Below are 26,040 nucleotides of genomic sequence, written 5' to 3'. Positions count from 1 at the left end.
GGGACACAGCGCGGAGCCTGAGGAGGGGGAAAGAAAAAGAGGAAGTCCCAAGGACCTGGTTTCCACCAGCCCGACTGTCTGGGCCGAAAAAAGCAGTCGGGCTGTTCAGTGCCTGATTGACACGGGATCCCAGGTGACAACGATGACAGAAGCCTACTTCCAACAACGATTTCCAGAGATAGCGCGGCCTGAATGGGGACCAGTAATTAGACTCATGGCAGCAAATCAATTACCCAGCCCGGTCGCAGGGGTGGTGTGGATGAAGATCCGAGTGTGTGGAAAAGATGTGGGAAAAAAAGGAGTCGCCCTGGTCGCAGGGGGAACCGGAAGTGGACCACCGGTGACCCTCGGAATGAATGTGCTGAAAGAGATAGGGGCAAATCCTGATTAGTGAGCCGAAGGAGATTCCTTTAGACCAGTGGGACCCACGAACCCCCCAAAGGAGGGTCTTTTAACAACTAATCCAATCTGCCCAGGCTCAGGAGATGTCGATTGAAGGGAAGATCCTGGGGAAAATAATAGTGCCAGCATCTACGGCGCTCACCTTATTGCCCGGACTACCTCTTGAAGCTCATCAAGAGAATGCCAAGAGTGTGCAAAGCAATTATCAAAACAAAAGGTGGTTACTTTGAAGAACGTAGAATATAAGAGATATTTTCAGTTGTTTCACACTTTTTTGTTAAGTATATAATTCCCCATGTGTTAATTCATAGTTTTGATGCCTTCAGTGTGAATGTACAAGTTTCATAATCATGAAAATACAGAAAAATCTTTAAATGAGAAGGTGTGTCCAAACTTTTGGTCTGTACTGTATACCAGGATAGGGAAACATATACCAGGATGGGGGAACATATACCAGGATGGGGAAACATATGTAAGGGGGAAGACCGGGGTGTAAGTACTTTCATAGCAATGGATCCGGAACTGCTGGGGCCGTGCCTCTGGTTGCAGGGGGAAGACAGACTGCGAGCACAGGAGTCAGGTGACTGGGAAGCTGGGGACGTGTCCAGAGTGAGAGCTGGGAGGTCAGGTGACCGGGAAACTGGTGGCGTGGATAGAGAGAGGAAGAGACGAAGACGTTTGCGCGGGAAAGGGGAGCTGGGTCCTGCTCAGCAGAGCAGTGTGAGAGGGTCCAGGCTCCTGGCTCCAGTACTGGGAGCAAGAGCCGAGTGCAGTGGACCGGAGGAGTCAAGCTGACTAGAGAAGAAACGCAGGGTCTGTGGAGCCGAGCACGTGAGGTGCCGAGTTATGGACTAGGGGCTCAGCGGGTAAAACCGGAGACCGCCCGCTGCCGCCAGAAGAGGGAAAATTGTTTGGACGGGGAAGCCTGAGAGATCAACACTGGCCTCAGCTGGCAACTGCCTTGTGGAGGAAAAGAGTCAGCTAAGTGTAAAAACTGTCGTTTGCAACCGGTTCGGCACTGCTATATCTAGTTAAACTGTGAACTGTCAGTTAAAGACTTTTACCTGCTACTTCCCTTGTTTTCCCCCATATTTTCCCCTGTTACTCCCTGCATGGAGATTGACCCTGTTATTATAATTTTCCCCTGTTTATTAACCCTGTATTGGCTGCTCTGTGTTTCTGTGTCGCTGCATCTAAAGTACCCATTTGGCGTAGTCGGCAGGATGCAGTCGTTAGACACAGACACTGCAGAGCAGTCCATCCTGGGAGCCCCTAAATCTAGCTTGCCGCTGGGGGACATGCTCAGCAATCTCCCAAAGTTCACCGTGGGGACAATATGATGCTGTGGGACTGGATTTAGAGAGTTAGGAGTATGTTACGTATGCATACGATGAACCAAGCTATGAAAGCCGAAATAGCCTTACTCGCCCTGGATGGTGAGGCCCGATAATCCGTGATGTAACGCCCTCCCCATGAACGGGATACTGTAGAAAAAGTGGTGTGGATACTGGAGGAGATGCATGGGGATCCCACCAATATAGGAGAACTGAGGATACGGCTGTTTCACCAAGTGCAGCAGGAGGGGGAGACTGTGACGCAGTATGTTAATGCCTTACAGAGGGTGCATGTCTATATCACTAGAAAAGACGACATGGGGAATTTGGGAATGGGCCCCCCTGACGTGATCTTAAGGAACCAGTTTGTGGCAGGCCTCAGGGATGTGCAGCTGAAGCAGCTCTTGCGGGAGCGCCTGTGCGCCAACCCACGTATGACTTTTCTAGAAGTGGGGGCGGAGGCACATGTGAGAGAGCAGGAGATGGGGGTGACGGCCCTGGCAGGGATGGTCTGGAGTAATGAGGTACCAACCCGGCCTGCAGCTGAACTGGAATGGGCTCGAGAGATGCGAAAGGAGATACAGGAGATGCAGGATGAATGGTCCAGTCTCAAGAAGACCCCTGCCCCGACACCAAAGATACCAAGATCGATTGCTCCAGTTATTGAAAGAATTGAATTCAGGACCCCCCCTGCAGGAGAGTTCTGTAGGGGAGTGAGGCAGCCCTACACAGACAGAGACATGACCAGCTGGAAGTGTAGAGATCCAGGACATTACACCAGGGGCTGTGCTAGCCGAGGGCGGCCCCTGTCGCGGCAGCCATTAAACTAGCAGGCTCCGTGTTTGGGGGACACAGAAAGGAGCCTGAGGAGGGGGAAAGAAAAAGAGGAAGTCCCAAGGACCTGGTTTCCACCAGCCCGACTGTCTGGGCCGAAATAAGCGGTCGGGCTGTTCACTGCCTGATTGACACGGGATCCCAGGTGACAACGATGACAGAAGCCTACTTCCAACAGCGATTTCCAGAGATAGCGCGGCCTGAATCGGGACCAGTAATTAGACTCATGGCAGCTAATCAATTACCCATCCCGGTCGCAGGGGTGGTGTGTATGAAGATCCGAGTGTGTGGAAAAGATGTGGGAAAAAAAGGAGTCGTCCTGGTCGCAGGGGAAACCAGAAGTGGACCCCCGGTGACCCTCGGAATGAATGTGCTGAAAGAGATAGGGGCAAATCCTGATTAGTGAGCCGAAGGAGATTCCTCTAGACCAGTGGGACCCATGAACCCCCCAAAGGAGGGTCTTTTAACAACTAATCCGAGCTGCCCAGGCTCAGGAGATGTCGAGTGAAGGGAAGATCCTGGGGAAAATAATAGTGCCAGCATCTACGGCGCTCACCTTAACGCCCGGACAAACTGTACTCACGTTATCCGCATGGGCCTGCACACCTCTGGAGGGGGTCGAAGTTCAGAAAGAACCAACATCGATGGACAAAGTACCCCCCGGACTCTTGGTGGCTCGGACACTGGCCACCGTCCAGGGTGGCAATGTTATAGTGCGTTGTGTTAATCTGGGCGAAGATGATCTCACACTTCCTCCCAGGGCGGAAATAGCCCAGATTCGGGGAATGCCAGAGAAGTTGGTGCAACCTGATGTGGTACAGCTGTCCGCTGTACGAGGAGACCCCTGGACTCTGGCGGTCACCGTGTCGGCGGAATCTCACTGGGCTAGTGCGAAGGGGGGACGAAGAAACCTAGAATGAATGCGGGCTGAATTGACGGGACTTACACTTCGACAGGTGCAGCAGGTTGAGGAGGTGCTGGGGCGGTACCAGGAAGTCTTTGCTCACCATGAGGATGATTTTGTTTGCACCGAAGCCATTACCCACGAGATTCCCAAGGGGAGCGCAGCTCCAGTGTGGGAGAGATACCGGCAGATACCTCCCCAGATGTATAAAGAGTAGTGTTGAGCGAACATACTCGACACTGCTCGGTACTCGCCCGAGCATCACGCTACTCGGGATGTTCGGCGAGCACCGAGCATTTCCGGGTTACTCGGGCTGGAGCTCGGGTCTCCACCCTGCATGTTTGGCGCTCTTTACAGAGCCAATGAACATGCAGGGATTGCCAGCCAGTCACTGTAATGCTGCAGCCATGTTGGTTGTGGGCATTACAGTGATTGGCTGGCCGCACAGCGTCACCTCGAGTATTTAAAACGGGGCGCCGCCATCTTGGACACAGTCGCTCCGGATTAGACAGTGTAGGGACAGCGCTGCTGATTTAGGGAGAGATATAAACTGCGAAATAGTTAGTGTAGGGTCTGTAAAGGCTGCCAGAACAGACAAACAGTACTTTTAAGGACTAATATCCATCCCAGATACCAGGCAGGCAGGCTGTATAGGAGACACAGTGGTTATACCAGCAAACGCTGCATTACAGTCCTGTGTGCTCCTGTTGCTGAAATTGCTGGACTTAGCACCAGGTGTCGGGGGCCAGGAAAAATCCTTTTTTTTCCATCTAAATCCTCCTTTTTTTTTCCTCCTTCACACTGTACAAATACCCATCTTATTAACCTTTTGGTGTGTCCCCCGCCCCAAAAAAAAGCGTGTCTCTGATTTTTCAGACACAAATATAACTGTTGAAAATAGTCTGGTGTAGGCTAGAGAAACCGAAGTGTTGTTTTGCACTTCCACGGTTCAAACCTCTGTATTATCCATTTTGGGCCATTTGTATCTAAAAAAAAAAACAGTTTGAGTGTGTCGCTCACTGTTCAGCCGCAAATATCTCTATTTAAAAAAGTGTGGTATACCCCAGTAAACAATAACTGTGGTTTTGCCATCCCACGGTAAAAAATCTCTATTATTCAGCTTTTGGTAGTTTTTTCCGTAAAGAAAAACAGTAGTGTCTCCTGACTGTTGTGACACAAAAATATATCTGTTGAAAATAGTCTTGTGTAGGCCCGACATCCCAGTGTGGTTTTGCAGTTCCATGGGTCAAATCGCTGTACTATCCAGTTTTGGGCCTTTGGTATCTAAAAAAAAAGCAGTTTGAGTGTGTCGCTCACTGTTCAGCCGCAAATATCTCTATTTAAAAAAGCGTGGTATATCCCAGTAAACAATAACTGTGGTTTTGCCATCCCACGGTAAAAAATCTCTATTATTCAGCTTTTGGTAGTTTTTTCCGTAAAGAAAAACAGTAGTGTCTCCTGACTGTTGTGACACAAAAATATATCTGTTGAAAACAGTCTTGTGTAGGTCCGACATCCCAGTGTGGTTTTGCAGTTCCACGGGTCAAATCGCTGTACTATCCAGTTTTGGGCCTTTGGTATCTAAAAAAAAAAAAGCAGTTTGAGTGTGTCACTCACTGTTCAGCCGCAAATATCTCTATTTAAAAAAGTGTGGTATACCCCAGTAAACAATAACTGTGGTTTTGCCATCCCACAGTAAAAAATCTCTATTATTCAGCTTTTGGTAGTTTTTTCCGTAAAGAAAAACAGTAGTGTCTCCTGACTGTTGTGACACAAAAATATATCTGTTGAAAATAGTCTTGTGTAGGCCCGACATCCCAGTGTGGTTTCGCAGTTCCACGGGTCAAATCGCTGTACTATCCAGTTTTGGGCCTTTGGTATCTTAAAAAAAAGCAGTTTGAGTGTGTCGCTCACTGTTCAGCCGCAAATATCTCTATTTAAAAAAGTGTGGTATACCCCAGTAAACAATAACTGTGGTTTTGCCATCCCACGGTAAAAAATCTCTATTATTCAGCTTTTGGTAGTTTTTTCCGTAAAGAAAAACAGTAGTGTCTCCTGACTGTTGTGACACAAAAATATATCTGTTGAAAATAGTCTTGTGTAGGCCCGACATCCCAGTGTGGTTTTGCAGTTCCACGGGTCAAATCGCTGTACTATTAAGTTTTGGGCCTTTGGTATCTAAAAAAAAGCAGTTTGAGTGTGGCGCTCACTGTTCAGCCGCAAATATCTCTATTTAAAAAAGTGTGGTATACCCCAGTAAACAATAACTGTGGTTTTGCCATCCCACGGTAAAAAATCTCTATTATTCAGCTTTTGGTAGTTTTTTCCGTAAAGAAAAACAGTAGTGTCTCCTGACTGTTGTGACACAAAAATATATCTGTTGAAAATAGTCTTGTGTAGGCCCGACATCCCAGTGTGGTTTCGCAGTTCCACGGGTCAAATCGCTGTACTATCCAGTTTTGGGCCTTTGGTATCTAAAAAAAAAGCAGTTTGAGTGTGTCGCTCACTGTTCAGCCGCAAATATCTCTATTTAAAAAAGCGTGGTATATCCCAGTAAACAATAACTGTGGTTTTGCCATCCCACGGTAAAAAATCTCTATTATTCAGCTTTTGGTAGTTTTTTCCGTAAAGAAAAACAGTAGTGTCTCCTGACTGTTGTGACACAAAAATATATCTGTTGAAAACAGTCTTGTGTAGGTCCGACATCCCAGTGTGGTTTTGCAGTTCCACGGGTCAAATCGCTGTACTATCCAGTTTTGGGCCTTTGGTATCTAAAAAAAAAAAAGCAGTTTGAGTGTGTCACTCACTGTTCAGCCGCAAATATCTCTATTTAAAAAAGTGTGGTATACCCCAGTAAGCAATAACTGTGGTTTTGCCATCCCACAGTAAAAAATCTCTATTATTCAGCTTTTGGTAGTTTTTTCCGTAAAGAAAAACAGTAGTGTCTCCTGACTGTTGTGACACAAAAATATATCTGTTGAAAATAGTCTTGTGTAGGCCCGACATCCCAGTGTGGTTTCGCAGTTCCACGGGTCAAATCGCTGTACTATCCAGTTTTGGGCCTTTGGTATCTTAAAAAAAAGCAGTTTGAGTGTGTCGCTCACTGTTCAGCCGCAAATATCTCTATTTAAAAAAGTGTGGTATACCCCAGTAAACAATAACTGTGGTTTTGCCATCCCACGGTAAAAAATCTCTATTATTCAGCTTTTGGTAGTTTTTTCCGTAAAGAAAAACAGTAGTGTCTCCTGACTGTTGTGACACAAAAATATATCTGTTGAAAATAGTCTTGTGTAGGCCCGACATCCCAGTGTGGTTTTGCAGTTCCACGGGTCAAATCGCTGTACTATTAAGTTTTGGGCCTTTGGTATCTAAAAAAAAGCAGTTTGAGTGTGGCGCTCACTGTTCAGCCGCAAATATCTCTATTTAAAAAAGTGTGGTATACCCCAGTAAACAATAACTGTGGTTTTGCCATCCCACGGTAAAAAATCTCTATTATTCAGCTTTTGGTAGTTTTTTCCGTAAAGAAAAACAGTAGTGTCTCCTGACTGTTGTGACACAAAAATATATCTGTTGAAAATAGTCTTGTGTAGGCCCGACATCCCAGTGTGGTTTCGCAGTTCCACGGGTCAAATCGCTGTACTATCCAGTTTTGGGCCTTTGGTATCTAAAAAAAATGCAGTTTGAGTGTGTCGCTCACTGTTCAGCCGCAAATATCTCTATTTAAAAAAGTGTGGTATACCCCAGTAAACAATAACTGTGGTTTTCCTCTTCCACGGTTCTAATCTACTCTTTATTACCCTTTTTCCATTAATAGTGCAAGTGTAAGCTATTTTACTTCATTTACAATGGGCAAGTCGCGTGGCAAGGGACGTGGAAGTGGACGTTCTGGTGATGGTTCGTGCAGAGGACGGGGCCGTGGCCAAGGTGAAAATGTGCCACAACCAACAGCCACATCTTCTCGCTCCCACTTCTTGACCGAATTACTAGGGAAGCACAGAACAACACCAGTATTGAGAACTGATCAGTGTGAACAGGTTATTAATTGGATAGCAGACAATACTTCCAGTTACCTGGGCACCAACACCTCCGGTCTGTCTTCCACACAGTCAACTCTTAGTAGCCTTGAGTCTCGACCGCATACTCCTCCTCACCCTGATGCTCCTTCCTCCCACCATGCCGAGTGTCGTCAGACAGCAAGTGATCCCACACTTGGACACTCTGAAGAGCTGTTCACTGGTCCATTTCCATATTTGGGCCCCTCGCCTGATACGCTTGAAGTGGTGGAAGAGGAGATCCCATGTTGCGATGCCCAAATATTTGAACAGCCACGGCGCAGGAAGTCGACATTGGCAATCTGTCACAAGAGGTGGACGATGACGAGACACAATTGCCAGGAAGTGAGGAGGAGGATCGTGGTGCGCAAGTGGAAGAGGAGGAGGTGGTGGATGATCTAGTAACTGACCCAACGTGGAAGGAGGACATGCAGAGTGAGGCCAGCAGCACACAGGGGGAGGGAGGCAGAGTACCCCAACAGGCAGGAAGAAGCAGAGTGGTGGCCACAGACAGAAGGCAGGCAACCGTTCCCCGTAACACCAACACGAGGGACGTTGCCAGTACAAGCGGTAGGTCTTCCAGAGTCTGGAATTTTTTTAAAGACTCTGCTGATAACCCCAAAAAGGCCATATGTTCCACCTGCCATGCCAGCATCAGCAGGGGTGACAAAACTACCAGCCTGACCACCACCAGCATGATCAGGCACATGGCAGCAAAGCACCCGACTTTGTGGGGCGAAACCCAGGGTCCACGACCAGTGTCAGCGGGTGTCACCACTGCTTCTTCCACTGTTGTGCGTGCAATAGAACCCCCTGTTGTGTGTGCAAGGGAAATCCCCTGTCCATACTGCATGTAAAGATGCCCCCTCCTCTCCGTCTTCACTTGCTATGGCAGTTTCTCAAGAAACAGCATCAACGTCCACGTCCACGTCCCACCGCAGCGTTCAATTGTCCATATCCCAGACCTTTGAATGAAAGCGGAAATTCGCAGCTAACGCCCCACAGGCCACAGTCCTAAATTCGCACATTTCACAACTGCTTGCATTGGAAATGCTGCCTTTTAGGCTGGTGGAGACGGAATCCTTCCGCAATCTTATGGCGGTGGCCGTCCCTCGGTACTCGGTCCTCAGCCGACACTATTTTGCCCGGTGTGCCATCCCCGCACTACACAAGCACGTGTCCCAAAGCATCTGCCGTGCCCTCAACAACACAGTTACTGGGAGAGTCCACCTGACAAAGGACACGTGGACAAGTGCTTGTGGCCAGGGACGGTACATCTCTCTGACGGCACACTGGGTAAACATAGTGGAAGCCGGGACCCAGTCGGACCTTGGGATGGAACACATCCTACCCACACCGAGGATTGCGGGCCCTATGTCAGTCAGAGTTGCCCCCACAGTGTACAGCTCCTGCGCATCCTCCTCCTCATGTTCAGCCTCCATCTCAGATATCACCACATCAGTTACAAGCTGGAAGCATTGCAGTACTGCCTCCGCCAAGCGGCAACAGGCTGTGCTGAAACTCATAAGCTTAGGTGATGAACCTCACACTGCTTGTGACTTGTGGACAGCTGTGAAAGAGCAGTCAGATCTGTGGCTGAGACCGCTGAACCTACATCCATGCATGGTCGTGTGTAACAATGGCCGTAACCTGGTGGCGGCTCTGAGGCGAGGTGAGATCACACACGTACCATGCCTGGCTCATGTGCTTAACCTCTTGGTTCAGCGGTTTCTTAAATCGTACCCCGAGTTGCCAGATCTGCTCGTGAAAGTACGCCGCCTGTCAGCTCATTTTCGCAAGTCGGCTACAGCTTCCGCCGCCCTTGCTGTGTTGCAGCAGCGTTTGCAGCTTCCGGCACACCGACTGGTGTGTGATGTCCCCACACGTTGGAACTCTACCCTCCACATGTTGCAAAGGATTTGTGAGCAGAAGAGAGCAGTTGTGGAGTACCAGCTGCAACAAGGCCGTCGAAATTCAAGTCAGACTCCACACATAAGACCTCAGGAGTGGACCTGGATGTCTGACATATGTACCATCCTGACAAACTTTGAGGAGGCCACCAAGATGGTGAGTGGCGATGACGCCATCATTAGTGTCAGCATCCCACTTGTCTGTCTTTTGCAACGCTCTCTGCAGAGAATTAAAGAGGAGGCATTGCAGCCAGAGTATGATGAGATGGATCAAGAAGCCGTAGCGGGCGATTACACACAGCCCAGCCTCATCTCATCCCAACGTGCATTGGGGGACAATGAGGGAGAGGAGGAGGAGGAAGAACAGGAGCTGCTATCATGCGTTGTAGACGGTAGTACCTGTACAAGTGTCATACCGTCGATTCAGCGTGGGTGGCCTGAGGACAGGGGGGAGGAGGAAGAGGAGGAGGAGGAGGAGAAGGAGAGCATGGTCAGTCGTCATCTTGGTGAGGACACGGAAATCTTGCCTGTTACCAGTCTGGCACGCATGGCTGACTTTATGTTACGCTGCCTTAACCGTGACCCTCGCGTTGTCAAAATGTTGGGTGACAGTCATTACTGGTTGGTGACACTTGTAGACCCCCGCTACAAGGAGAACTTTCACTCTCTTATTCCTGAGGTGGAGAGGTCTACAAAAATGGGGCAATACCAGAAGGCCCTTGCTGCAGAACTCTTAAAAAAATTCCCATCTGAACACGCTAGCGGCAGAGGTCACAGTTCGTTGCCCAACCAAGGCGTACAGGCGAGAGAGATGCAACTCCAATCCAGCAGAGGCAGGGGAACACTGTCAACGTTTTGGAACAGTTTTCTGACACCCGCCCAGCTTACAGGCCCTGAGGCGCGGGGTACTTTCACAAGGAGTGGAAAGTTTCAAAAGATGGTGAGGGAGTACCTTGCCGATCGTACCAGCGTCCTCCGTGATTCCTCTGTGCCTTTTAATTATTGGGTATCCAAGCTGGACACTTGGAATGAACTCTCTCTGTACGCCTTGGAGGTCCTGGCCTGCCCTGCCGCTAGCGTGTTATCGGAGCGTGTTTTTAGTGCCGCTGGGGGAATTATAACTGATAAGCTCACTTGCCTGTCAACTGACAATGCTGACAAGCTGACCCTTATCAAAATGAACAAGGGCTGGATTGGGCCAGACTTCTCATTAGTGTTGAGCCACCCCCGTAGTGTTCGAGTTTGGTTCGGTTCATCGAACACCCGTGTGTTCGCCGAACTGTTCATCGAACTGTTCGTCGAACACCTTCGAACACCGTTAAAACCAATGGCAGGCAAACAAAAACACATAGAAACACATAGAAAACACCTTCAAAGGTGTCCAAAAGCTGACAAACTGCTCAGAAGACATAACTAACACATGGAAAAGTGACAAGTACATATAGTCATGCGAAAATAAAAGAGGTGGAGGAGTAAAAGGAGGGGGAGACACAGATATAGGCATGTCATGCCCTTCTAAAATCCAAAAAGTGAGAAGCCGACACGGCCAGTCCGCTCCTGCCCGTGCCACCTCCGTGTCGCCGGGTTTGTGCCAGAGGCGCGGTGAACCCTGATGGCCAGCCCCCCTCTCCCAATACTGGTGCCTGTCCGCTGGTGGGTCGAGCGAGCCCCCCTGTGGTGGAGGCAGCTCTAAGCTTTTTAATTTAAATTGTCTCTGTAATTTGAATGAATACACTTTAAATCCATTTACAAGGATCTATTGGAGAGCAAGTCTCATGCCAGCAGCCGCGTAATTCCAGCTCCAGTAGCGTCCACTAAAGCTGCTGCAGTTAAAAAGCTTTTATAAGGATCGAGCTCGGCTGTCCACCGCAAGGCATCCTACTGCCAGTCCCAGCCCCTATGCCTTGGGGTGCCTCCTGATGCTCTTCACTGAGTATCCCATGGTCCCGAAGCATTTCCTTTGAAAAAATTAAGTGTCTAAACTACAGGTGGTGTAGCTTGCTTAACAGCCGGGATAATCCGCTGACTAGCAGACACTGCTACTAGGCACAAAGTATTTCCTGGGCTAGATGCAGTTAAAAATTTGTAAGTAGATACTCTCGTTGGATGCTGAGAAAGGATTCCATAGAGTCTCCTGGCACGCCATATATGATTCTCTTAAAAAGCTTGGGGTAGGGGTCTAGGGGACCCTTTTATAGCCAAAATCACGGCCCTGTATCACAATACGTCACCTAGGCTGAAGATAAATGGAACTGTAGCACCCTGAGGGCTCGGTTGCTACAGAGGTATTGCACCTCACCCAGAGGTGTGATATCTCACTCTCAGGTAAGGATGTAGTGTGGATCAGGACCCGACACCTGCATGCATTACACCACATTGCCGTGGGGCAGGGCGACCAATATGCCTCTGAGATGGGCACGACAGTCCCTGTCCCTGGCTGGAGTGGGGGGAGGGAACACTGAGGAAGGGGAACCCTGTAGTGCAGGAGCAGGGAGGAAGCAGTTCCTGGGTGCATTGAGAAGGGAGTATAAAAGGTGGGCACCATATTAGTTCAGTGCAGAGAAGTCTGAGCAGAAGTGGCAGGGAGCAGGAGCTCTGCATGAGCCCTGCTCCGGAGGCGGGCCTAGTAACAGAGGCCCAGGCCTGGAAGAGGGAGAAGGAAGGAAGAGGAGCGGAGAAGGCTCCAGGAACGAGGAATGAAGGGATCCCAGGGGTGCGGACGGGCGAGTCGCCACCGCACGTCCGAATCCACCTGCGTGGAGGGGTCAGGCCAAAGGGGGAGACCGGTCCCCGAAACTAGTGGAGGCAGGAAACAACCCTCAGCTAGAAACCGGAGGCTGTGACATTTTATGTGGCGCAGCCCCTCGCTACACCCGCTAGGAAGGCACCACATAGGGTCAGGGAAACTGGCGCCAAGTTTACCAAGAGGAGGCCCGAGGCAGCCGGACAGAAGGGTTGGTAAGAAAGGCCAGACAAAGGACACACAAAGGGGGTCCTGTGAAGCGCTCCAAAGTTATCTGGGAGTTGTCTGAGCCCCTCACCTGGTGAGCACAGTACGACGTGGGCAGCCGTTACCTGCAGACGTGGTCTGGATAATAAGAACTGTGAGTAAAGGCCCTGGACTGCATCACTGACTCCGTGTCGTTACTGCTGCTGCCCTGCACCATCACCCCCATCCTCCGCATACACTGCCCTGAGGCTATACTCCTCCCATGGGGAGTTATGCTACGCTCTGCTGCACCCACAACACCAGCCTCAGCGGTCTGCCCTGCAACGGCGGTTCACTCTGACCGCAATCCACGGGTGGCGTAGTCGGACATTTAAACATCAAAACCACATAAATAGTTCCGCCACTGGTTTGACCACCCTGAACCACGGAACCGGGTCGCCGCCACGAAGACTACAACCACCAGCATCCACCAAAAATGGTCCGGCTCCGGGTGTCCCAAGGCCCAGGGGGTGCATCAGAACATTTTCATCACCTTTCACAATCACCAATGGGACAAGGCAGGGATGTCCTCTGTCCCCTCTCTTATACATCCTAGTGACGGAGCACCTGCTCTCATCAATTCACCATAACCCCAATATTAGGTGGATTGAGGTGGGAGGCACCGAGTACAAGTGCTCTCTATTTGCTGATGATGTCCTAGTATATATCACTCAATCACATGTATCCATCCATGCTGTTATGGCTGAAATAGATCACTTTGTTACATGGTCAAATTTTAAAATCAATGCAGCGAAGTCTGAGGCCCTTGATGTCTCCCTCCCCAAATCCATATAGGATTCCATCCAGTCCAACTTTCTCTTTGCCTGGCCCTCACAGGGTATCAAATACTTAGGAATTCCTATTCATAGAGACCTCTCCCATCTATGTTATCTTAATTTTGGGCCCTTTATTGAACAACTCCATACAGACCACGGTTGGCAAGTTAGAACTGTAAGATTCACTACGTGAACCACTGGTGTTTTGTGGAAAAGCACATGTACACTGCGTTCCAAATTATTATGCAAAAAGTGTTTAGGAGTGATAAGGGAAGAATTTGTTTGTTTGTCAGTTAAACTCATTGATGGTGATGTGTGTCAGGGCTCTTTATATCACTGTAAGCAATTGCAGACACCTGTGCTAATTAGTTTGGCAGGTGTGTCCAATGAAAGGCAAGACTACTTAAGAAGGTTGTCTCACATTATTAAGCAGCCTACATTTTCTGCCAAAATGGGAAAGAAAAAGGATGTGTCGGCTGCTGAGAAGCAACAAATTGTGGAGTGTTTAGGTCAAGGCATGACTACAATCAACATTGTGCGATGATCAGGATGAAGTGTCTTGGCAATCAAGAAGTATGTAGCTGATTCACAGTACACACGTGTGCGTGCTGATAAGGGCAAATTGAGGACTCTTTCCTACAGGCAATTACGTCAGGTTGAAAGAGCAGCGGCAAAAAAGCCTTGTCATAGCAGCAGACAAGTTTTTGAAGCTGCTTGTGCCTCCAACGTCCCCCGAACAACAAGATGCAGGGTCCTTCAGAGGTTTGCAGCTGTGCATACGCCATCCTGTCGACCTCCTCTATCCACTTCACACAAGCAGAAACGGCTCCAGTGGGCCAAACATTACATGAAGACTGATTTCAAAACTGTTTTGTTCACGGATGAGTGCCGTGCAGCGCTCGATGGTCCAGATGGATGGAGTGGAGGATGGCTGGTTGATGGACACCCCACGCAAACACGGCTACAGCGCCAACAAGGAGGAGGTGGAGTAATGTTTTAGGCTGGAATCATGGGGAGAGAGATTGTCGGCCCCTTTAGGATCCCTGAAGGCGCTAAAGATGAACTCCATAATGTATGTGGAGTTTCTCAAACAGCACTTCCTGCCATGGTTCAAGAAGAAGAACCGTGTATTTCACAGCAAGATCATTTTTCTGCATGATAATGCACCATCTCATGCTGCACATAAAACATCTGCATCTCTGGCTGATATGGGCATAAAAGGGGACAAACTTATGGTGTGACCCCCATGCTCCCCTGACCTGTACCCCATTCAGAACCTTTGGAGCATCATTAAAAGGAGTGTCTATAATGGCGGGAGGCAGTTCACATCTAAGCAACAGCTCTGGGAGGGTATTCTGTCCTCATGCAAAACAATTGAAGCAGAAACCATCCAAAACCTGACAAATTCAATGGACGAGAGAGTTCAGAAGCTCCTTTCGAACAAGGGGTCCTATGTGAAAATGTAACATCACCTAGAATAAAGTTTTGAGTTGAAAACTGTTTGATTTCAGTTTCTAACAACCTGCTAATGCTTATAATTTCAAAAATGCCCATTTTTTTGGTCTTTATTAAAATGAAAAGGTTGATCGAAAAGTTTGGGGGATCTAAGAGTGTGGCAACCCAGTAGTCATGATTACTTCGAATTCTGACAATATGAGGGTCATGCTGCAGGTAGTGCAGCAAGAAGGCACTTATGTGTCTTGCACATCTCGGAGCCCCAAAATTATTTTCCGGGCTAGATGCAGCTAAAAATTATTATTAATTTTAAATCTGGTGAAGCTTTAGTATAGATGGCCTAATAGGATCAGTGCTGCACACTGCTACAAAGCCCAAATTATTTTCCAGTCAAGATACAGATAAACATGATTAGTAATTTTAAATCTGGTGGAGCTTATTATAGATGGCCTAATAGAATCAGTGCTGCACACTGCTACAAAGCCCAAATTATTTTCCAGCCAAGATACAGATAAACATGATTAGCAATTTGAAAGCTTAAAACGGTTGGTAGGGTGATTTTAACCAATCATCAAGCTTTTACTCTCCCCAGGATGACACAGGGGTAGAAAAGTCGTTTCGGATCCATGATTTGTTCATCTTTATGAACGTGAGTCTGTCTACATTATCAGTGGAGAGCCGCGTGCGCTTATCTGTCAGCACACCACCAGCAGCGCTGAACACACGTTCAGACAGAACGCTGGCTGCGGGGCATGACAAGATCTCCAAGGCGTAAGTGGCTAGCTCCGGCCATTTATTCAGATTGGAAGCCCAAAAAGAGCAAGGGTCCAGTGACACAGTCGTGGCTTCAATGTTTACTTGGAGATACTCCTGTACCATCGTCTCTAGGCGTTGACTATGTGTCAGAGTTCTTGTCTCCTGTGGCCTTGCAAAGGATGGGCTAAAAAAGTGGTGAAATGATTCCGCAAAATTGATGTTACCAGCAGATACTGTGGTTCTGTTACGGTTTGAGTGCTGAACACTTCACGGTCCCACGGTTGGCAAGTTGGAACTGTGAGATTCACTACGTGCACCACTGGTATTTTGTGAAAAAGCACATGTAAGATTCTGCAACAGTCTCTGCTGATACTCCTGCATGCGTGCATCCCTTTCTATGGCAGGAATAATTTCTGCAAATTTACTTTTGTACCGGAGATCTAACAGTGTGGCAACCGAGTAGTCAGGAATATTTCTAATTCTCACAATTCGAGGGTCATGTTGCAGGTAGTGCAGCAAGAAGGCACTCATGTGTGTTGCGCATCCAGGAGCACCAAGTCCCTGTTGTGTTGGTGGCGAGGTAACAATCATGCTTCCTTCCTCTGTCCTCTCCCCCCAACCTCGCACAACAGAAATGTGATCAAGGTCTCCCTCATCTGATGAGTCTTCCATCAGTTCGTCCTCCACTTCTTCCTGGGCTCCTGCACCTTCCTCACTAGTTTGGCTGCTACCATGCGCCCTGGTAAAACCATCTCCCCCACCCTCACATGCCTGCCGCCTTGGTGCTGCCGACCGTCTGGACCTTGCAGATGTTAGCCCTTCCGCATACAACTCCTCCTCCTCTACTTCCTCCACCTCCTCTTGTGCCACCACCTGACTCCGAATTCTGTTTAACATGTGCTCCAGCATGTAAATCACCGGAATAGTCATGCTGATAATGGCATCGTCAGCACTAAACATCTTCGTCGCCATTTCAAAACTGTGCAGAAGGGTGCATAGGTCCCTGATCTGAGACCACTCCTCCAGCGTGATTTGCCCCAACTCTGGATCTCGTTGGCCCAGGCTATACGTCAGAACGTATTGCACCAGGGCTTGTCGGTGCTGCCACAGTCGCTGCAACATGTGCAGAGTTGAATTCCACCGGGTAGGCACATCGCATTTTAGCCGGTGAAGTGGCAGGCCCAACGACTTCTGTAGAGATGTAAGTCGCTGAGCTGCGGGATGCAAACGGCGGAAGTGAGCACACAGCGACCGTGCCCTCTGCAGAAGGCCATCTAGTCTGGGATAGTGGGCTAAAAATTGCTGGACAACCAGGTTCAACACGTGGGCCATACAAGGCACGTGTGTGACATTGCCCCGGCGAAGGGCCGCACCCAGGTTTCCAGCATTGTCGCACACGGCCTTCCCTGGTTTCAGGTCCAGTGGAGACAACCATTCATGAACTTGGTTCTCCAGAGCTGACCACAACTCCTCAGCTGTGTGACTCACATTTCCCAGACATTTCAATGTAAAAACCGCCTGATGACGTTGAGCCCTACTGCCAGCATAGTAAGGAGGTGTGCAGGATCCCTTCTGCGCAGTTAGAAAGCTTGTGGCATGACCAGACAGGCTTTGGGTGCAGGTGGAAGACCGAGAGGAGGTTGAGGAGGCAGAAGCAGTGGAGGAACTTTGACATAAAGAGGATTGACGCACAACTCGTGGGGACGGCAAGACTTGGACAGCAGCCCCTTGTCCTGCTGTCACCATAGTTACCCAGTGCCCAGTCAGTGACATGTAACGCCCCTGTCCATGCCTACTCGTCCAAGTGTCTGTGGTGAAATGCACCCTGTCACACACAGAGTTTCTCAAAGAAGCGGTGATGTTGTGTGCGACATGCTGGTGGAGGGCAGGCACGCCTTTCTTTGAGAAGTAGTGCCGACTGGGCATCTGGTACTGGGGCACTGCGACGGACATAAGGTCTCGAAAATCCTCTGTGTCCACCAGGCGGAAAGGCAGCATTTCTGTAGCCAAGAGCTTGCAGATGGTGAAATTCAACCTCTTAGCTTTCTCATGGCTAGGAGGAAATGGTCTTTTACTTGTCCACATCTGAGGGACCGAGGGCTGGCTATTGTGCTTAGACGGGGTTGATAAGGGTGTCCCCGGCAAACTGCCGGTCTGTGAGGAAGATGCAGGCGGACATGTTAGGTTGCCTTGATCCAAAGGTGGTGCTATCGATGTCGGACAGCGCTCAACACCAGCTGGTGTTACCACCTCCAAAGAAAATGATGACCTGCCAATCACGCTGGCTGTTGCGGGTAAAGAGGTGGCAGGTCTGCGCCCCAAAACAGGTGTGACTGCTGTCCCCCCAGTCACAGAGGATGAAGAGGCCGCGGATGCACAAGATATGGCAGACGGTGGTTGGCCCGGCCGGCTAGGCCGCATTGTAGCACACTGAGCTTCCCACTGCAACTTATGCTTTATGTCCATGTGCCGGTTCATGCATGAAGTACTCAAACTATGTATTTTTTGGCCTCTACTTAGCTTTTGCTGACAAATGTTACAGATAACACGAGTTGGGTCATCTTTATCGATCTGAAAAAATGCCCAGGCTATGCAAGGCTTAGCACCCATGCGACCTGAAGAGCCACCACGACTTGTGGTGAGAGGCAGAGTTGTGTTTGAGGATGCAGTTGTTGACGTGCTTCCAGTACTACGTCTCTGTCCAGGAAGGCGCAACCTGACCTCGTCGTCACTAGCATCTTCCTCCACCTCCTCTGCTGACCTCATCTCTTGGCTGACTGTGGGTTGACAGTAAGTGGGATCTCCAACCTCATCATCATCACCCTGTGCGTTATCACACCCGTCATCCTCAGAGCCAACCTGTTCCTGCCCTGACAAAAAACTAAAGTTGTCGCTCCAATCAGGTATTTGAGTCTTATCATCGTCTTCCTCATTGTCTCCACCAACAGGAGTTACAGTTTGGGAATGAGGGTCTACATTATGGTCAGAACCTTCTGCGTCTGGTCCTGGATCCGACTCATAAAGATTCTGGGCATCAGTGCAGATCATTTCCTCGTCTGGATTCACAGAAGCGCTGGAGTTGACCTCTGTTTCCCAGGCTATAGTATGAGTAAACAGCTTTGCAGACTCAACCATCTGTTCTACCTCATACTCAGACGGGCAGCTGGAGATTTGGGAGCTGTGAGGAAGCAAGTGCGATTGGGGTGACACCTTTGAGGACTGGAGTATTTGTGATGTTGAAGTTGATGTGGAGGAGAGCCCACTTAAAGGAGCACTTGATATCCGTTGAAGCACCTGCTGTTTTTGTGCCTCATCTGGAATTTGTAGCGATTGGCGTGGCCGTAAGAAAGGGATCTTATCACATTGTCCGCTAAAAGAAGTAGACATTTTAGTTTGGCTGGAAGATGGTCTTTCTTCTGCAGATGTTACTGTTGCTTTAACACCTACCCCACGGACACAACCTTTTTTCCCCTTCCCAACACGCCTATTCCCCTTTCCACCAGCAGCAGGCCTTTTTCCACTCATTTTGGTGGTTAACTAATTCACAACTCTGGAGTTGTTTGCACAAAAAAACAATGGATGGGAACAGAGCAGAGCTGAGTGGCCAAACTGTGGTATTAGGCCAAAACTATTGGCTGGGTTAGATGCAGAAAAAAATTATATTCAATTTGCAACCTGATGGAGGTCTGTATAGATGTATTAATAGAACAAGTCCCACACACAGCTAGAAGCCCAATATTTTTTCAGAGGTAGATGCAGAAAAAAATATATTCAGTTTGCAACCTGATGGAGGTCAGTATAGATGGACTAATACAACAAGTCTCACACACAGTTAGAAGCCCAATATTTTTTCAGAGGTAGATGCAGAAAAAAATACATTCACTTTGCAACCTGATGGAGGTCTGTATAGATGGATTAATAGAACAAGTCCCACACACAGCTAGAAGCCCAATATTTTTTCAGAGGTAGATGCAGAAAAAAATATATTCAGTTTGCATCCTGATGGAGGTCTGTATAGATGGATTAATAGAACAAGTCCCACACACAGCTAGAAGCCCAATATTTTTTCAGAGGTAGATGCAGAAAAAAATATATTCAGTTTGCAACCTGATGGAGGTCAGTATAGATGGACTAATACAACAAGCCCCACACAGCTAGTAGCCCAATATTTTTTCAGAGGTAGATGCAGAAAAAAAATATATTCAGTTTGCAACCTGATGGAGGTCTGTATAGATGGATTAATAGAACAAGTCCCACACACAGCTAGAAGCCCAATATTTTTTCAGAGCTAGATGCAGAAAAAAATATATTCAGTTTGCAATCTGATGGAGGTCTGTATAGATGGATTAATAGAACAAGTCCCACACACAGCTAGAAGCCCAATATTTTTTCAGAGGTAGATGCAGAAAAAAATATATTCAGTTTGCAACCTGATGGAGGTCTGTATAGATGGATTAATAGAACAAGTCCCACACACAGCTAGAAGCCCAATATTTTTTCAGAGGTAGATGCAGAAAAAAATATATTCAGTTTGCAACCTGATGGAGGTCTGTATAGATGGATTAATAGAACAAGTCCCACACACAGCTAGAAGCCCAATATTTTTTCAGAGGTAGATGCAGAAAAAAATATATTCAGTTTGCAACCTGATGGAGGTCTGTATAGATGGATTAATAGAACATGTCCCACACACAGCTAGAAGCCCAATATTTTTTCAGAGGTAGATGCAGAAAAAAATATATTCAGTTTGCAACCTGATGGAGGTCTGTATAGATGGATTAATAGAACAAGTCCCACACACAGCTAGAAGCCCAATATTTTTTCAGTGGTAGATGCAGAAAAAAATATATTCAGTTTGCAACCTGATGGAGGTCTGTATAGATGGATTAATAGAACAAGTCCCACACACAGCTAGAAGCCCAATATTTTTTCAGAGGTAGATGCAGAAAAAAATATATTCAGTTTGCAACCTGATGGAGGTCTGTATAGATGGATTAATAGAACAAGTCCCACACACAGCTAGAAGCCCAATATTTTTTCAGAGGTAGATGCAGAAAAAAATATATTCAGTTTGCAACCTGATGGAGGTCAGTATAGATGGACTAATACAACAAGTCCCACACACAGCTAGAAGCCCAATATTTTTTCAGAGGTAGATGCAGAAAAAAAAATATATTCAGTTTGCAACCTGATGGAGGTCTGTATAGATGGATTAATAGAACAAGTCCCACACACAGCTAGAAGCCCAATATTTTTTCAGAGCTAGATGCAGAAAAAAATATATTCAGTTTGCAACCTGATGGAGGTCTGTATAGATGGATTAATAGAACAAGTCCCACACACAGCTAGAAGCCCAATATTTTTTCAGAGGTAGATGCAGAAAAAAATATATTCAGTTTGCAACCTGATGGAGGTCTGTATAGATGGATTAATAGAAGAAGTCCCACACACAGCTAGAAGCCCAATATTTTTTCAGAGCTAGATGCAGAAAAAAATATATTCAGTTTGCAACCTGATGGAGGTCTGTATAGATGGATTAATAGAACAAGTCCCACACACAGCTAGAAGCCTAATATTTTTTCAGAGGTAGATGCAGAAAAAAATATATTCAGTTTGCCACCTGATGGAGGTCTGTATAGATGGATTAATAGAACAAGTCCCACACACAGCTAGAAGCCCAATATTTTTTCAGAGGTAGATGCAGAAAAAAATATATTCAGTTTGCAACCTGATGGAGGTCAGTATAGATGGACTAATACAACAAGTACCACACACAGCTAGAAGCCCAATATTTTTTCAGAGGTAGATGCAGAAAAAAAATATATTCAGTTTGCAACCTGATGGAGGTCTGTATAGATGGATTAATAGAACAAGTCCCACACACAGCTAGAATCCCAATATTTTTTCAGAGCTAGATGCAGAAAAAAATATATTCAGTTTGCAACCTGATGGAGGTCTGTATAGATGGATTAATAGAACAAGTCCCACACACAGCTAGAAGCCCAATATTTTTTCAGAGGTAGATGCAGAAAAAAATATATTCAGTTTGCAACCTGATGGAGGTCAGTATAGATGGACTAATACAACACGTCCCACACACAGCTAGAAGCCCAATATTTTTTCAGAGGTAGATGCAGAAAAAAATATATTCAGTTTCCAACCTGATGGAGGTCTGTATAGATGGATTAATAGAACAAGTCCCACACACAGCTAGAAGCCCAATATTTTTTCAGAGGTAGATGCAGAAAAAAATATATTCAGTTTGCAACCTGATGGAGGTCTGTATAGATGGATTAATAGAACAAGTCCCACACACAGCTAGAAGCCCAATATTTTTTCAGAGCTAGATGCAGAAAAAAATTATATTCAATTTGCAACCTGATGGAGGTCAGTATAGATGGACTAATAGAATGATGCTATGCCCAAAAGATTTTACTTCACTAGGTGCAGTAAAAAAATTGGTATTCTATACACAGGTGGTATATCTTGCAACACAGATAGGCTACTCCACTGACTAACACACTCTGCAATAGGCCAAAAAGGATTAGCTTTGCTAGATTCAGCCAAATGCTGTGAAAACAACTTGCACAGCACTGGCACAGACCTGCCTGGCAAAAACTGATAGGAACTGATGTAACCTAGTCCTGAAAAGGACTCCAATTACAATTATTCTTTACTCCCACAATCTATCTATTTAAGAGCACAGACCTGCCTGATAAAAGTCGTAGGAAATGCTGTAACCTAGTCCTTAAAAGGACTGCAATCACAACTATTCCCTACTCCCAAGCTATCTGTAGATTTGTGCGAAAATTGGCTTGAAATTAACAAGGTATAGCGCACACAGCAACAGCGGTGCCGTCTAACACGCAGCTGCAGCAGTGAGAAAATGGTGGCGACGGGGAAAATGGCTTGGTCTTATAGGGCAAGGACATGTGACATACACTGCCAATGACACATGCCCTTGCTTGTGTGAAAAAAAGCACTTCGCTCCGTGTGTGCGCTGCTGATAGGCTGACAGATTGCACCTCCCCACTGCAAATGCGGGAAAGAGAAAAAAAAATGGAGATCTTCATTGTTCCTGCAGAGATCCATCCCCTGCCCCTCCCCCCACCCCGCTGTACACTCAAACTGCGTATTAACATTAATTTTCATCATTACTGAGAAAAAATCCAGTTATGATTTTGGTGCACGAACAGTTATCGAACATAACCTCGAACAGCCGAATTTTTCTCAAATTGTTCGTGTTCGCCGAACGGCTCGAACACCGCCCAAAACAGCTCGAATTTGAGATTGGCGAACAGTTCGAGTAGAACAACGCTCATCTCTACTTCTCATCACCACCAAATGACAGCAGAGTAACATAAAGTCAAATCCACTGTGTTATTTCGGGAGGTGTATTCACATGCACCGCTTCACACCCACACATGAGTATACGCTTCCTCGTTTCGGCTGTTTAATCTTCTTCTCCTTATCCTCATCCTTCACCACCACTATACCACCAGGGTGCCAGCATTGCAAGTTCCTCCGTCCTTATTTTTGGCAGCTTTTGCTTGCAAGGCATAAGCAAATACTATGGGACACCCACTCCCCAATAATGGGACTTATGTTTGTAATATGCTGTACTGCATGGCTCTTGTAAGGGGCATTGCAAGTTGCTCCGTCCTAATTTTTGGCAGCTTTTGCTTGGAAAGCATAAGCAAATAATATGCGACACCCACTCCCCAATAATGGGACTTATGTTTGTAATATGCTGTACTGCATGGCTCTTGTAAGGGGCATTGCAAGTTGCTCCTTCCTAATTTTTGGCAGCTTTTGCTTGGAAAGCATAAGCAAATACTATGGGACACCCACTCCCCAATAATGGGACTTATGTTTGTAATATGCTGTACTGCATGGCTCTTGTAAGGGGCATTGCAAGTTGCTCCGTCCTAATTTTTGGCAGCTTTTTCTGAGAAAGCATAAGCAAATACTATGGGACACCCACTCCCCAATAATGGGACTTATGTTTGTAATATGCTGTACTGCATGGCTCTTGTAAAGGGTATTGCAAGTTGCTCCATCCTAATATTTGGCAGCTTTTGCTGGGAAAGCATAAGCAAATACTATGGGACACCCACTCCCCAATAATGGGACTTATGTTTGTAATATGCTGTACTGCATGGCTCTTGTAAGGGGCATTGCAAGTTGCTCCGTCCTAATTTTTGGCAGCTTTTGCTTGGAAAGCATAAGCAAATACTATGGAACACCCACTCCCCAATAATGGGACTCATGTTTGTAATATGCTGTACTGCATGGCTCTTGTAAGGGGCATTGCAAGTTGCTCCGTCCTAATTTTTGGCAGCTTTTGCGGGAAAGCATAAGCAAATACTATGGGACACTCACTCCCCAATAATGGGACTTATGTTTGTAATATGCTGTACTGCATGGCTCTTGTAAGGGGCATTGCAAGTTGCTCCATCCTAATTTTTGGCAGCTTTTGCTGGGAAAGCATAAGCAAATACTATGGGACACCCACTCCCCAATAATGGGACTTATGTTTGTAATATGCTGTACTGCATGGCTCTTGTAAGGGGCATTGCAAGTTGCTCCGTCCTAATTTTTGGCAGCTTTTGCTGGGAAAGCATAAGCAAATACTATGGGACACCCACTCCCCAATAATGGGACTTATGTTTGTAATATGCTGTACTGCATGGCTCTTGCAAGGGGCATTGCAAGTTGCTCCGTCCTAATTTTTGGCAGCTTTTGCTGGGAAAGCATAAGCAAATACCATGGGACACCCACTCCCCAATAATGGGACTTATGTTTGTAATATGCTGTACTGCATGTGACGCGCCCCCTGGGCCGTGTGTACACGTGTGTGGGATACCCGGTGCCGGGTCTCTGGGGTCTGTAGTCTCCGTGGCGGTGACCCGGTCCCGTGGCTCAGGCTGATCAAACCAGTGGCAGTCTTTCTTAGGTTTTGAGGTTAATTGTCCGACTGCGCCACCCGTGGATTGCGGTCAGGGAGTACCACTGCTGCGAGGCAGACCGCTGAGGCTGGTGTTGTGTGCGCAGCATAGAATGGGATAACTCCCCTCGGGAGGAGTATAGCCTCAGGGCAGTGAGTGTGGATGATGGGGGTGATGGTGCACGAGCGCAGCAGGAATGACTCAGAGTCTTTGCAGTGCAGTTCAGGGTCTTTACTGATGATTATAAGGTAGACCCTCCCGGGAGTACTGGCTAGCATAAGAGGCCTGGTCAGTCTGTGAGCAAGCAGGAGTTCCCCTGGCCAGGTGGAGTTGTAGGCCTCCCCATCTGTCTGCACTCTTCCTGGCTACCTTGCTGGAGATTGACCCTGTTATTATAAACTTCCCCTTTTTATTAACCCTGTATTGGCTGCTCTGAGTTTCGGTGTCGCTGCATCTAAAGTACCCATGTTACACATATACCAGGATGGGGAACATATAAGAGGATGGGGCGTAAGAAGACTTGGCACTCAGAGTAGATGAAATGAAATAAATGATCTAATATTCAATCCAACAATTAAGGTTCACAAACATTTCGGTCTACATTAGACCTTCCTCAGTGTGCCTCTCTTCCAATTGAAAAGATATCAGATTGCGTTTTATCCCCTTGGTCAGTTAGGAAGCGCTGAACACAGTGTCCACCGCTAGTTCAAACAGATGCACTATATGGGGCCATTATACTGTGGGGCACTACATGGGGCTACTATTATGTGGGGCACTATATGGGGCCACTATACAGAGGGCAGCGTGACTCAGCGACTCTGATGGGCGGTGTAGTTACTGACGTCACTGCTCATCACAGACGCCGGGGCTTGCGGAGCGTGGCGGGACCCAGAGTGGCTGCTGCTATAGCCTATGGAACTTCATTCTCTGAATGAGGCTCCATAGCTTTGGACGTCGGAGATTGTCATGGGAACGCCATAGACTATGTCAGACCTGTAAGGGAACTTTAATAAATTGGTGAACGAGGGACAATGTCTTGTCTTTATTTCTCTCTTTTTATGTTTTTCAGCTTTCCATTTGTGGACTATGGCAGCTTCGATGGACTACTGTGGACCTGCATGTTTTTGTTTTTTTTCAAAAATAAATTTGTGAACCAGGTAAAGTATGGGGGTGATTTTTTCAAATAAAATTTATTTTTCTGTCTGTGTTTTTTTTTTCATTACTGGGTAATAATGGGGGTGTCTGATACACACCTCTCCATTACTAACCCTAGGAGTTGATGGCAGCTGTAATTTTTGACAATTCACAGTTGACATCAACCCCAACTACCATTACCATGATTGCTACCGCACCAGGACAATCGGGAAGAGCCCGGCAATACGCCAGAATTGGCACATGCAATGTGATGTGGCACTTCTGGGGCTGCTGTGGGTTGGCATTTTTAGGCTGGGAAGAGCGCAATAACCAGGGACCTTCCCAGTCTGATAATATCAGCCCCCAGCTATCTGCTTTACCTTGGCTGGTTATCAAAAATAGGGGGGACTCCACATTGTTTTTTTTATTTATTTATAAATTATATATCTATAGGGCCTCTATCTATCTATCTATCTATCTATCTATCTATCTAACTATGTGGGGCAATTATACCGTGGAGCACTATGTAAGGCCCATTGTACTATA

This window comes from Phyllobates terribilis, unplaced genomic scaffold (assembly GCF_046119375.1).
Source record: "Phyllobates terribilis strain yellow unplaced genomic scaffold, ASM4611937v1 Scaffold_2__4_contigs__length_985480577, whole genome shotgun sequence".
Taxonomy (NCBI): domain Eukaryota; kingdom Metazoa; phylum Chordata; class Amphibia; order Anura; family Dendrobatidae; genus Phyllobates; species Phyllobates terribilis.
Note: the sequence above shows the minus strand (reverse complement) of the source record.